The 16,207-nt window shown below is 26.5% G+C and overlaps 1 protein-coding gene across 4 annotated transcripts in view; it reads left to right on the top strand.

The window, feature by feature from the left end:
• Positions 1-16,207, top strand: part of LOC132952922 (protein kinase C, brain isozyme) — an 88,064-nt gene that overhangs the window by 19,162 nt on the left and 52,695 nt on the right. The gene's annotated exons all lie outside the window — the stretch shown is intronic.

Here is a 16,207-nt window from a genome sequence, read left to right as displayed (position 1 = left end):
GCATATGTTGTCTCCGTTTTACGAACGCATAAGATAACAAATTTATATTCAGAAGTTTCAACTTTACACCGTGTCCTACGTAAATCCGGTGAGTCTGACAATTTCTATTCTGATCATGCTGTTCCACCGAAATACGAACTGCAATATGCGACGATATACAAACTGTTTTGTTTTTTCTACGCGACACCCTGTCATAAGAATTATTTGAATGGCTGTTATGTTACGCCAAGCTTTTTATTTGTTAGTAGTTTTAGGCTTTTTAATGTGTTTAGCAAAATGGTAAACTGATCAGCTAACCGTGTGCCGAACGTGTTCCGCTCCATAAGTTCTATTCAATGTAGGTATTTTAGAAAATCTTCTATTTATATGAACATGTTATATATTATAATGGCTTTGCTTCACCAATTTTACAGGACTTTGTGTTTATTAAATACTTGTATCTAAAACTTATATCGTTTATAAATAGATACATATACCGACAGTAAAAATTAATTATGTAGGTTAAACATATATGTTATTTAATTAGATAGGAACAACAAATTCTACAATAAAAAAATCACCCCATTTTATTATCAAGTAAATGATCCCGGATAATTAGGGAAAAAAAGTTTTATAGTAAGAGAACAATATTTGTTTCAAAAAACGATGTACGTGAATATGACTTGATATAAAAGTGACGTCCAGACTCCAAATAACCCTTCCCCCACTAGATATTCGACTGGTCCCCATATATAATATTTATACAAGAGTGCATTTTTAAGCACGTTTAACCATTTTTAAAAATATTTATTTCTTGTAGTTTTAAAAAACCGATAACCGTATATATTTTATCAAGGTATTATTTAGATTTTACAAATCAATATACACACACTACATTATGATATGCGCAACTACAATAAGTTCTAAATATCAATCGTAGAAGCATCCTAGTATGAAAAACCTATGAATAATTTACATAGACGACTGGTGTGTGATTTACCATGACTATATAAGTTCGTAATCCTCGGGAAACGGGTGACGCATTTCGTCCAATCGGAAGTGATGGGACTCTCAAATATACGTCTATTACAATAGACTCGTTTCGTGTCGGAATATCGTTACTTGTCACACTGTACAACACTTAAACATTTGCGAACAGGACGATATAACGGTAACGGTTTGATCGAGAACCATAAACAACGTGATGGCCGTGGAGAAAACGGTCTGTAGCACGGTTATCTATTCAGGTTGGAAGACGAGATAAGAATTGTGGCCCCAAAACGGTGTTTTGATGAGCTAAAACGCTAGTAGTCACGGGACCATAATAATAATTATATTATATCGTTATGGACGGGAATTTACAAAATGTAAAACTTTTTCGTCAGGTAAAAATTTAAATATTAATTGTAAACAAGGTTATGGCGTAATAAAATTGTGGAAGAGTTAGTGGGACAATCGCCCAATACAAATTTTGTTTTATGCAGTTATTTATAACGGTGGTGGTGAGGTATAAAGAACATTACAAATTACAATATTATAGTATTTATTTTACTATTAATCGATTTTGATTTTTTTTTTCTATAGTGGCTAAATAAAGATTGATGATCAAAATACAAACAAAATAGGTACATTGAATTACTTTATTAGAAAATGTCAATACCTTTATTTTAATAATTAAATTAATCTACAAATCAATGATAATTAGTTCCCAGAAATAAAATACATAAATTAAACTATAATATTATAATTTCATCACACTGTTTCTAAAATTTAATTTTCCTATTATTTATATACACTGTCTTATAATAAACTTAATACATTTTCTTCTCCTTCGATATCTCTCAATTATACAGAGACAACAAATGTAAGTGTAATTGTCTTTACGTATTTATATAATATATTAAGAGGATGTCAGCGCAATATTTATTTTCTTTCAGACCCACAAGCAACATATGAGCTAAAACGCTTTTACCTAAAATTGTTTTTTATGATTTTGAGTAATCTTAAAGGAAAATTACCTATGTACAAAAATTATAGAGAATAATATTTTTGAAGGTATGACATAATATCAGTTTAATTTTTTTTATCATTTGACTATGTATTTATGTATTCGATTATCAAATAAAAATAAAAATTTGTTATTTAAAGATGTTAAAAATATTTAGACAAATCGATGTATCATACCCTCAAAAATATTATTCTCTATCGTTTTTGTAATAGGTTATTATTTTACTCGAAAATTATTCGAAAAAAAAAACGATTTTGCGTAAATGTGTTTTGTCTATATGTTGCGCATAAGCCAGACTGAGAAAACAAACAGTGTGCTGACACCCTCTTAATTAATAAGTATAAAAACAGGAATTGTCACAGTGGCGTGCTCGGGGGGGGGGGGATTATAGGGGTTATACCCCCCCCCCCCCCCCGTTGTCTTTTTTTACCGACCTGCAAAAAACCACTTATTAGTTATTACAGCTGTTAAGAGTCATTAATTTATCTAAATTATTAATTTTAATCGTTGAGTCAACAAGCTTGAAATTTAATACGAGGCTCCTAATATATTCTTACAATGGTAGTGGAAAAATATTAAAAATACAGTCACAATTTTTTTTATAAGCATTTAGTTTGAATTTAGACAAATTACGTAAAAATCACGAAAATGTGCAAATTATTTTGAGTTAGAAATTCATAAAAAATGTTATCTAACTATCTTGTAATATTTTCTATTTTGTAGTTAAAAATGTATATATTATATTATTATATTAATAATAACAATATAAAATATCCTAGGCTGTCAAACCGTCTCTGCTCAGAACCGTTTTTTGCACACATGATATATATATAATTGAATTCAAATTTACAGTCACTCACTTGTAGCCTACTGTACAGCAGAGCGATTTACACTTACCCGCTTTTTTCGTTTATTTAAAAAAAAAATGTTGTCCCCCCATTTTAAATTTCTGGGCACGCCACTGGGAATTGAACATGTTCATAGAGTATCGTTTTGCTTACTGATTAAAATACTAAATAGCTAATTTTTTATGTTTACTTAATAATGAAACGACTTAGCTTTTAAAATTAAATAAAATAACTACCCATACACTAATATACAATTATACAAAGGCTCAACAATATTTAATAGTAATTAATACATGAAAACAATGTTACTAATACGAAAAAATACGTAAAAACCATTATATAAACAAGTGTTTGTAATCACTTATGAATTAACCAATGGTCCCGTGACAGGCAGCGCTGTTAGTTCGCATGCACGCCACACGGATCAAAAACTCAAAACTCGCTATAGAGAATTATACGCCGATTCCCAACCTGAGTAGATAACCGTGGTCTGTAGCTACCGTTTTCCATTATGACCACATTCACATCAGTGAAACGTTGTAAGTGCCAGACACTGAAATTTTCTTCGCTATTCAAGAGGATTAGTTTGTAGTTCCCAAAAAAACTTGTGGTTTTGCATTTGTCTGCTATCTAGAGGTTTCCGATACTGTTAGGGGTTATTTTACTGTATATAAAAATACATGGAAGTATTTTGATATATCTATCATTATGACTGACCAACAAAAAATACCATGAATTACCCGCCAATAAAATTAACCATATTATAATATATGGATGGTTGTTTAAAGGTTCATTCCAAGTTATATAACAAAATTATGAATTTTATACAGATACCCATCACTAAGTTTTTTTTTATAGACACGGAAGGGTTCCCCCTCCCACCACCACTTAATTAAGTGCCTTCCCATATTTATTAATTAATAATTATATTAATTCAATTGATTTGGTACTGCATTATGAACAAATTAAAAATGTAGACATTGCATTAGGTATATGGTGTTGCCATTGATTTTGGCGTACTAACCATTTAACTATATAAGTATAGCATAATGTAGGAATATTAATGTATGGATAATCTTCATGAATCCAACAAAAACTTTTTCACAACTAGAAAAATAAGTAAATAATATAACAATAAAAACATAAATAGTAAATTAATATAAAAATTATTATTAGTCCCCCCCCCCCCCCCAATGAAAACAATATTTTAAAGTTTTAAATAATAATGTACTTAATGTTCTTCAGTACACGCCAGCGAGTAACCATGATATTTTCCTTAGTTGGTCAGTCAGTCTTAGAAAAATGCGGTCATCGCCGACCTTTTACTTTACGTCGTCTGTGAGTGGTTATTTATATAGGTAGTTGGTGATGTTTAGTACGACAAAATTTTAATGTAGGTAGCGAAAGGTGAGCATAATTATTTTCGTGTGACAAAACGCGTTGCCTGTTTTCCGAGTATTACGAATTGAGGGTGGCGTATCATTTAGCGTCAAGGTAAGGTGTGCGGATATGGTACGGATATGGTAGTTTATATTATTTATAGGTTCCTTGTTCTTTGTAGATAGTAAACAGTTATTCATACGCTTCTACAACCGATCTTAATGATTAGAAAATAAGTTAGGATCAAAGGCTTAAATAATAATTCGGTTTCATTGCATATTTATGAATTTATTTTTTAAATTTATAATAATAAACACAAGTATGTTCATATAAAAAGGGCAACCCCTATAAAAGTTCCACCCGTGGCTAACGCCCTCCTCCCCTAATCCTCTAAATGCATAAATGAGTAAAAATAGAAACAATATATTTATACAGTAGACATTAACTTTTTATGACCCCATAAGTATTAATTTTAATGCAATGTTACCTTTATGATCGATTTATTATTGTCCACAGTTGGTTCTAATGCATCAGGAAATTGTGAATTATAATTACATTTAAATCTAAATGAAAAAGCAATTGATCCTTTTATTAATCATCTTGCAGATTATATTGATACATTCAAGAAAACTGTTATGATATTATTATTTTTTTAAGTTATTTTTAATTTAAATATATTCAATCTGTTTACAAAATAAAAACAATAAGTAATAAGGATAACATAAAAAAGTATATTATACAAACATGAATCGCGTGAAGAGGAGACCGTTCATAACCAGAACCTCAGATATGATTTTTTAAATATCATAACAAAGTCTGACTTAAATAATATACATGTATTATGTGATTGTATACCTACTTTATGCATATAATTGAAATTACAGATTTAACTAAATTATAGTATAGATAAGTTCAAGGTGTAACAAAAAGACCTGACAAAAAAAAAATTATGATAGTTGAACGTATGACAAAAATTGTAAAAATGATATGGATATATAAATAGTTTAAGAAATATGCACATTTCACGTTAAAAAAAAGAATAATTTGAAAACAGTTATTACATTTCAAATTAATTTACTTAAAATATCTTAATCTTACCTTCTTATTTTTAATATAGTATAAAACTTTAAAACTACGCAACGGATTTTGATGTGGTTTTTTTAGTTGATAGAGTGATACAAGAGGAAGGTTTAGATTCATAATTGGATCTGGTAGGTCCACCCGAGGAGGTGCTCAAACAGGAATTTTGAGATTTACGATGCTAATTTTTGCTTATAAATAGTAGCTATTGGTTACTGCAGGAGAAATAATTAGTAGAAATTAGTATTTATTATTTTATTGGTTGCCGTTGGTTATCGAGCAAATCAGGTAAAAGCATGCATCAAATCGAATTTTTGCACATTGCATACAAAGGTTAGGTTGTCCGCGATCCGTCATAGTCGGATTGCCTACCAGGATGTCAGAGTTTCACTTACTGCATCGAGTTACACCCAAAAGGAGTTGAACAATCACAATTTTTATAAGAGTTGTCATTTTTTACGGGCAACAAAGTGTGCGAGATCAGCTAGTACATTCAAAAATTGGAAAAAATAAATTATATGACTTAAATCAACGTTTTTATCATTTAAATTGATTTAAAAATTAGATACATTTTTATTTTTGGCGTTAATAAAATGTTTAAATATTGATTAGAAGTTAGAACAAAAGTTATTTAATTTGTCAGGTATTTCTGTTGCACCCCGTACACGTCCAATTTATTATGTACGTGAAATATAATATATACATGTACCTATAAAAGATTTTTGTTTAATCACAGTATAATATTGGAAAATTCAAACGTTTAAATTGTTAAAGTATGCGATAAGAATACAATATGTATGTATCTCATTAGTATTGAAACAATTTTCTATTGTATGCTACTGTATATACGACTAGAGTAATTATAATATATTTTATAACAAATATGTGGTGTTTTTAATTGTTGATGACACAAATAGGTGAATTGTATTCGAAAATATGTTGTTTAACTTAATTTGTATTTAACCTTATTTTGTTTAAAATATTTTACACATTTTAGATTCTGAGCGAAGCGATGAATGTATTGATTTTATAATGATGTGTGTTTTTTTTTTTATTTTTTTATTTTTTTTTATTTTTGTGTCTGTCATCACCTTTTAGGACAGTAAAAGTGCTTGGATTTTCTTCAATAGTAACTTTTCTGATAGGAAAGTGAATCTAGTTGGTACTTTGGGGGGTCAAAAGTAAAAATTTCCCAGTAGTTTTCACAAGCGACGTGAAAAACAAAAGAAAAATTAAGGAAAAACTGGAATTTTTACGCAAAATCTGTTTTCGAGAAAATCGATTTTGGTTTTTGGTGTAACTTTAAAACAAATGAACGTATATACATGAAATTTTCACTGGTTGTTTATATTTGCATTTTCTATACACCATAAAATTTTATGGTGCCGATATTTAATATTGTTTTAAAAATTAAGAAATCCTAATTGTCGTACATATTAACATTAGAAATTTGTATATGGAAACAATTATTAATAACTTTAAAATTAAATAAGAAAAATATATAATAACTGCATATCATATAGAATCAATATGTATTTTTAACATATAAATAGGTACACCTACCTAATTTGTGTATGAGTCTCATTAATGACATTGACAAATTTTAAAGTATTAAAGTACATCTGTGTGTCAATTTACATATGCATATTAAATTAAATTTGGATAATTTGTGTTTGTTTACAGTTGGTTTAGAATTAGATTGCCAGGTGTCTTCTTTTATCATATAGTTTAGCATTATTTGTATTATAATAATAAAATTAAATGCGTTTTATTAATCATTTAATTTTCCGGGTGTATTCTAATACATTTTTTAAATGTACGTTGATTTCTGTCTAATCTTGGCTTTATCAAGTTTAAATTTAGAATTTTTATAGTAAATTAAATATGATGTCTAAATGTCATTTTTAGAACCATGAAATCATGCTAAAATTTTTCTAAATATACAATACTATGTCTAGCGAGAGAATACGACGCACCCTGTCAACATTCGGTTCTTTTGCCCATCCCCGCACGACACAGTGTTCCAGAAAGAATTTTTAGCAGGACAAATTTATTTATTTATAAAACTATTTTACTTTTCGGATACTTAGTTCATTTTGAAATTCAGTTTTTACCTTGTGCATTCATAAAGTCCTTAAACCAATTTTTTGAATTCCGACAATACGTACCTATATATTTTTTTATTTAAAAATTTTTTTTGAGAATTAAAAAAATTATCTTAATGATTTAATTAAAATATAATTTTTTACATATTATATAAATCAGAATCACTAGAAGTTAAGTTTAGTTTATTTTTTTGTCATTTAGTTTTATTGTAAAATATAATTTTTGACAAATTTGAAAAATACAATAGTTTTAAGAAAAAATAGGTTCTATGTTGCAACTTGCTGCAATCAAATTATATAATATAGTTAAGCTAATAGATAGTGTTTGAAAATTTCATAAAATTTCAAAAAATTAAATATTTCAGTATTTTAATAAATGTTGTTTTATTTTTAAATAAAATTTATTTTTACATATAATTTTCATAAATTACCTTCATAATTATATGGTACCTATATGTATACCTAACCTTTGGTATTATACATTTAAAATGGTATTTAACATTTTTAAATATTTTAATGTTCAAATGATACAAGTATGTATACAATATTATACATGCATATTGTATACCTACAGAATATTCTTACATTAGAATTTAGAACACTGAACATTATGTTAAAAAAATAAATAAATTGTGTTTTTATTTGTGTTAAAAAAAATTTAATGTTTCACGTTTTTGTAAAATATTTCATACTTCAAACACTTCTTATAGATAGCACTAACTTCAAACCTCTACTATCCACTACTTTTTTTTCGTATCCTTAATAATTAAAAAAAAATAAATATTTTTTACATATTTAAATATTACTATATATATGACTTAAAGTGTACATGCAAAACTAAATAAAAGAATAAAAAGAATACATACATACCTTCCACTAGGTAGTGTATCCATGATACTGAAGAAAAATATACGAACTAATTTCATTCAACGAATGACGCTAACCATATAATAACTATACTCTCAAACAATTTAGCTTGTTATTAAAAACCTTATCTCAGAGTATTAGTATAATCAGTACACTATTATAACTGTATGCAATAGCGTATCGATTTAAAAACCTATATTATATAATCAGTCACTAAGTATCAACAAATTAAATTCAGTTTTATGTTCAATTACTGATTATGAAAATTCTAATTTTGTCCCCCTAAATCAACTTTCTGGAACACTGTGTGACACCCTGCTATAGTGGAACCGTTCGCAATGGCAGGATGTTGTTGCGGCTTGTTCTCTTGCTAGACAGAATATAGTATTTTGACTAAGTTAAACGAATAATTTACAAACCACAATAATTTTACTTATTGTAGGTAATCATTGTTTATATAAACTGCAGTAATTTGAATTCCTACGTTTTACATTCCATTTTATTTAAGTAAATTAGAGTTCTAACAAGTTCAAGATTGACCTACCTTATACGTTATAATGGATGAACATTGGTTAGATAATTAATAATTGTTAAATCATCAGCTAAACTTGTATTACAATTTACAACCGATCATATTAATCTCATATTTGAATATGAAATTAATATGATCTATGATCTAAATTCAATTCATAGGTATTAGGTACTACTATACATATTGATATAATTAATAAAAACAGTTTACTGTTCAATTTATTTGGCTCACAAAAAAAATAAATTTTGTTTTTCCCGTATTCTGCAGGTGTTAGTTTTTTTGAAAATAGATAAACATATTTAAGTTTAAGTTTTAGCATTTGAACATCAATGTTTAAAACTCAGATATTATTAATACTTATACTTAATATAAATTAATATAATAACTGCAGAATGTTTATATTTAGAAATATCAAGCTAGGATTTCAAGTTAGGCAACACTCTATTGTCTTATATCATGCTTAAATAATGAATTAATAAAGTTTTTTTAGAACTATGTAACCTTGAACATTACCTTTTGAGTTTGATTACAAAAAATAATGTTGGCATGTAGGTTAAGTTAGGCTACCTTATGATAAATAGCTTAATAGTGCACAAACATCATTTGAATACAAATAAGTTTAAAAAAAAATTACTGCTATCTTAAGCTGTAGACAGTGTGTTAAAAAATAATGGTAATAATAAATCTGGACATTATACATAGACTTAGCATTTTTTCTTTTTTGATAGTATTTGCTTATGATTTAAAATTATTTCTTAAAAATGTTTATTATAATATATACAATCTATACAAATTTATGCACAATAAGTAAATTTGATAAAAAGGGAAAAAAATAAATGGGAGTTACGTGATTAAGCAGCCATCCATTAGTGACACTTGGTTTGGGATTAATAAATTTAAAAGAAAATGAAATCAAAAGATTACGAAACCACTTTCTTTTGAGTCAGCGACGAACATTTTCAGTATGTAAGCCATTTATGAGTGGATTCATGGTTGTTTTATGAAGTCTAGAAAAAATCGTTTATAAAATGGTGCAGCTTCCCAATTGATTTAATGCCAAGGTCTTTGTGAAGGGTTAAGTCAGAGACAAAGGATGGAGCGTCTGTGATTTTGCAGTGTAATATTATGGAATACTTGAATTTCGACGAAGTATGATTTTTAGCCGATCCCAATGGTAGTTGTATCCCGTGTGTCCATATATATTAAATTTGAATGTTATAATAAATCATCGCTTTCCAAAACGATTCTAAGCGGGGTTACGTTGAATTTTGTTTGTTGACATTTCATCAAGATTTACAATGGTTTTTGTAGTTTTTCATAGGCTATTGACATATTGGGAAATTCAAGTAACTAGGCATTTTGATGCTATCAACTATATTTGATTTCCAGTCGTAGGTCACATAAAAAACTTAGAATTTCATCAATAACTGAATTAGAGTTTCCAAAAAGAAAAGCATTAGTCTAAAACCATTAATTTCTTACATAGAAATGAACTATTAGTATATTTATATTAATAAAATATTCTATACCTAATAGTGAATTAATTTAGGGTTGTTTTCATTAGTTTATCTATTAAGATGTAATTATAATAAAATCCAAATATACACATTTTCATTATGTAGATGATAAAATATTACAGCTTATATTAAGTCCTTATTGAATAAAATATAATACAGGAGTTGATTGAAATTTGAAACTAAAATTATAGTAATGAGAATGGTGTATGATAAATGGATATGGTATGACTGATATAAACTAAATTAAAATTTTTGAGAGTATATTTTAATGGCAAGTGCTTATGACGTAATATCATTTTTTTACTGGAAATCTGTTACCTAAAACCTTGTGTGTATAATTAGGTATTGTCTTGACTTTTAAAATTATTGTTTTTTTTCTATAATTATGCGTAATTATTGAAAAAAAATATGAAATAATATTAGCTTTAATTAACATCTTCGCGCTCTTATATATATCTTTAAAGTGAGCGAAGTAAGTTGAGTATTCAATAATCAGGCTCTGAACTTTGTCTTATACTTTTCGTACCTAAATCACCTGTCTTGATATTCTACTGATCGAATTATAAGCGTTAGAGAATATTAAATTGGTTTTTCTTTTTGAATACTAGCATAAAATGGATATTATCCTATATATTATTGACATTATACACTGTGATTTATTTTCCGTGAAAAATAATTTGCCTCCATCCCAAACCTGTCCTTCATTTTTTTAAACCATCAGTACTGACTCAGTAGTGTATGGGGTGACCCTAGAAATTGATTTTGACACTACTCCGCCACAACTATGGTGGTCCATTATGTCGGGGAAAACGTAATGACGCTCGTTATACCCTAACTGTTATGTATGCATTGGTATATAATGTATTCTGCTTCGTTGGACGCGTTATCCATAGGAAAAAAATCTCGTGGTGAGAAAATAGAAAAAAAACCCAACGTAGCAGCATTGTTGTTTCATTTAAACTTAATTTTGGCATTCGTATACATATTTTTGCTTAAACTAATTATTTACTAACTAATTTTATATAAAAAAATAACTTTCTTTGTATTGATTTTTTGCCTTATTTTATTTTGTTTTGTTTCAACATATTACATTCAATATTTACTAACAATTTAAACAAATATGATTTGAAGTGTGCATCCCGTATCGTCGATATACTTTTAAATATTGTATTGACAATTTTTTTTTTTAATGGATAGGTACTATGACTTGATTCAAAATATATCTGTTTTTTAGGTATTTTTGTTTTATGTATATACAATGTAAATATCAAAATGGGTTTTTGGTTTTTTAAAAAACTAGAAAGTTAAAGTTAAACATATACCAACGATTGATTAATGTTACTTTATTCATAACAACGTAAAAATTATATAATTATTATCAATCCATTTTAGCTTATAAAAATATATTTACTTTAAATTCAGTAAGTATGTATTTCGTTCTATATTCTTTATTTTAAAAGTTTGGAAGTTAAAATGTTCTTTTAATAATAAACAATTTAATTAAAAATAGGGGCATTCAGATGAACTTTACTGTATATAGTATAATATTATATATTGTGTATGTAAAATCTATTTGGCAAGAATACTACCTATACCGGCTCGAGTTCTCTTCCTTTTTTATTAGAGTGTATTTTTATTTTTTACTTTAAATCTATTTTTTTTTTTATTGATCAAGAAAACGCTTCAACAACAATGGTTATTAGCGTGTGTGATAACATTTTTTTTTTTTTTGAAAAACAGTATTATTATAAAGATATTTTGCTGAATAAGTTTGTACAAATCAGACATTTTTAAAAAATGTATTATTTTGTTGTTTACAACTTCGTCGGGTTCCAGGATTTCGGATAATTGTTCAGGCAGATTGAATAAATCTATTTTTATTGCACTAAAAAATAGTGTATTTGTTTAGCTTACTAAAAAATTGGGATTCATTTTTGCTAACAGTTAAGTATTACAAAAATAAACGATATTGTTCAACAAATGTGAGTGTTAATCCCTCTTAGAATATCATGTACGAACAATATAGTTACAGAGTGTATAATATAGACACTTATTATATCACTATGTTAATTTAACAGTGCAACTGTGCCAGGTTTTGTGTGCTCACTGCTCACGGCTTAGAAAACATATTCAAAATTTAAAAACTTATGAAAATTGTTAGTTAAAATTATTGAATATTACCTAAATAATGAAAGGAGTTAACCTAAACTTCTTTATTTTTCAAACGGGAATTATAATATTATTCAAAATAGTAAAAACATTACGTATTATTTAAACTTTTAATTCTTTTGAAATAATACGCTGCCGATTATTTAGATTTTCAAAAATGAGTTATTACAAATAACTACAGTTACCTGGCTATCGATTACCTTTTGGTTTTTATACATTTCGGTCTTACAGTTTTTTTTTTTTTTTGGTATTCTGCTACAATTTATTCTAAAATAACACTTTAAACAAATTTACTAATTTAAAGAAGTGATTTTTATTAAAAAAATGCTTATTGCACCAGAAACCGTTCCCCGTAAAATATGTTATAAAACGGATCTCTTAAGTATTAGATATTAACCATTGATGAAAATACAATTTGCTAAAAAATATCAAAAAATTCTTTCTAAATAATGAAATTTACTAACAGTAGGTACCTACTTATTAATATGTCCATAGCACAATTTTATTATACTATAGTGTATCGTGAAGTATAAAATTGAGTGTTATTATATATTGAAAAAGGAACCCAGATGGTTAATTCCTTTACCAATTCCAAAATACGCACTAACTTAATAATTTCTTTAGTAACACAATTGGGAAATGTTTGCCTTGAAGTTGAAGACAGTATATTACGAAATTATATACTATTTGAGTGGAAGGTTGATCAGATTTAATTATTTAAAAACGAATCTATGGTTTTGTATTTCACATACGTATAATACAATACAGTTAAACCTAACCCAGACAGTAATTTTTTGTTTAATAATATTATTATAACATTATAACAACGAATAATATTAGTATAACGTTATTATAACACTATTATAATATTATCATTACAAAATGCTAACTGGGAACTTTTAAGCGGAAGATTTAAATTAATTTTATTTATATTTATATATTTTTAATTGTTTAATACAACGTGATATTTTAATCATGCAAATTCAATATGGTACCAATAGTACCTAGTCACTTATTCTCACTGTATGTACATAGATTTAATAAAAATATAATATCTTCTTATAATTTGTTTATTATTTATGTTACTTTATATTTATTACTTGTAGGTAGGAATTACATTCTTGTTGATAACTATAAATTCTTTTTTATTTTATAGTTACAATTTTTTATTATTATTTTATAATTCTCCACCTCATAAGTCAAGGAAAATCTAAAAATTCCTTTTTTTTATTACTTTATGATGATTTATGGGGGAAGAAAAATATATATCAAGTTTAGAAAATTTTATGAATTTCACACATTCTTAGATATTATCGTGCTAACGGAAAATACGGATTCCATTTAATAATCGTTCTTCTTGACTAAGCCATTATGTTTATCATTGTTTAGTAGTGACAAAAATTTTATCGAATTTTGGAAAATATCGATTGAATAAAATATGATTATATAGTTCACCTTTAAATTTAATCTTACTAAACAAAAAATAATGAAAGCAAAAAACTTTTGTTTTATAATTCATTTTTTGTTTTTTAAGAATACTAGAAAGTTAATTTGTATAAGCTTCTTGAAAAATGTATACTGTAATGTATACATTACGATTGACTGCAAGTTGTACTAAGTTTAATTTAATTTTAGTTGACTTTATATTCATAATTTTCACGTAAATTTTGTATTAAATTTTTAATAATCACGTCATGTTGTGCAAAGTGAAAATTTAATGGTTTTATAATTTGTTGTTTTGGTTTTATGGTTACTGATATTTTTTTTAGTAAATTTAGTGCGCTAAATGCCCTATGAAGTCACGTGGTCATACATTTTTATTGGAAATTTCATTTTTTTATTTGTATTTATCTGTATTTATCTAAGTTTCGAAACATTTTATAGCTACTCGTTATAGAACGACATTAGATGATAAAAAATGAATATATATCGGAAACAAAATAACAAACTTTTATTGATATATTATCGAAAAGTAATATTGGTATACCTACATGAATTTTGTTCTAAAAATTTAAAGTTTTTTTTATTGAAAATGGATTTTTTGGTGCTAGGTTTTCTAGAGTTTTTTTTTCACTAAATTTAAAATTCTTTGTATAGAATAATTATAAATTTACTCCCTGAATATTTTAAGGCTTCAAGACTATTTTTTTCCTATAAGTAATTGGATGCTTAGGTTAGGTACATACTACATACATATTATATTGTATTAATTATTATATAAAATATATTATCGTGTTTTACAGCTTCATTCAAATTAGAAATTAGAAATATTACAGTGAATCCGTAATACCTTAATATTATACCGCCACTACTTTAATTATTTTTTAGACTAGTCATCTAGAGTAGGTGCTTGTGTTTTCCGCGTACCACAAATCACAATAGTATATTTATGATTTATAACAAAATGAATAGGTTACCTGGGTTTACTAGGTACCTGTTATGGAAAATTGTGTCATGTTAAATCAATGAATGATGATTAGACGTAACACAAAGTATAAAATGTATAACTTTATAAAGGAATCTTGTTTTATATATTAAAAAATACCAAAAAAAATTGAATTGCCACATGGACATAAATACTTTCATCTCTAAATCGTGTTAATTAGGTCAATTGTTTCTAAAATTAATCCAATTAATATTTAATAGCCTAAACTATTTCAAAGGAAGGTTTTTGCTGTTTTGTGATTATGATAGCCAGAAATAACAAATAAAACTACTAAAATAAGTAAAGAAAATGGCAAATGCTTTATTTTTTTTTAAAACTAAATTAACTAAACAAATATTATTTGAAATATTTGCTCTTAAGAGAAGAAAAAGTTATTTATGATTTAGGTATTATTTTTTTAAAACTGTAGAAAAACATAAGTATAGGTAGGTACCTAAATACATTTTTTTGAAGAACATACGAATGCATAATATATTTTTTATTTTTAAATTATATTTCTTTTATAAATTTCTTTTTTCTATATGATTTGTATCAGCTATCGAAGTAAATATAATGTTGTACCCTGCGTATCTGTAGTATATTAATACCTAACTATATCCTAACTATGGGGATTAAAATTTGAAGTTCGTATATAGAAACCCTACAAGTACTAAATTAATTATTTCATGAAGTACTATATAAATATTATAATATAGTTAATAGAGCTCTAAAACTATTTGCGTTTTATAATAAAAACGAAATACTATTATTATTTTTTCAGTTTTACATTACATTAAATAGCATTAACAAATTGTGTTGTAGGTTAGTGATTTGTGTATGTATACAAGTAAATGTCCCATGAGAGGAATGATATAACGGCTTTCATACACTAATGTTCATTTACTTTCTTTCATTGACATATCGTTAGACAACACACAAGACAAATTGCCATTGTTAAATTCACTTAAGTAAAATTTGTTCATTGGTGTTTTCTTATACACTTATTGCAAAGATTATTGTTTGAAAAAAATTACTTTTACCAATCTAATTTAATTATTTTTTAATTTTATATTCCCTTAAGTTGCATTATTTTTGTGTTATCATTATTCTTATTGAAGTGCTTCATAACATCCGAATTTGTTATCTTTGTCTTAAACATGTGACAATGTGACATGACTATAACACGGGAATTTTGCGTACCTACCTAATAGTACAGTTTGTACAGTTTTTTATATTTAGTTGTTGATAAGTAATCGCTAGATGGTTTGTTATTCATAGTAAAGATAAAGTTTTAACT

This window comes from Metopolophium dirhodum, chromosome 9 (genome assembly GCF_019925205.1).
Source record: "Metopolophium dirhodum isolate CAU chromosome 9, ASM1992520v1, whole genome shotgun sequence".
In the NCBI taxonomy this organism is placed as follows: Eukaryota; Metazoa; Arthropoda; class Insecta; order Hemiptera; family Aphididae; genus Metopolophium; species Metopolophium dirhodum.
The sequence above is the reverse complement of the archived record's forward strand: the minus strand, read 5'-3'. Positions and strand labels throughout refer to the sequence as shown.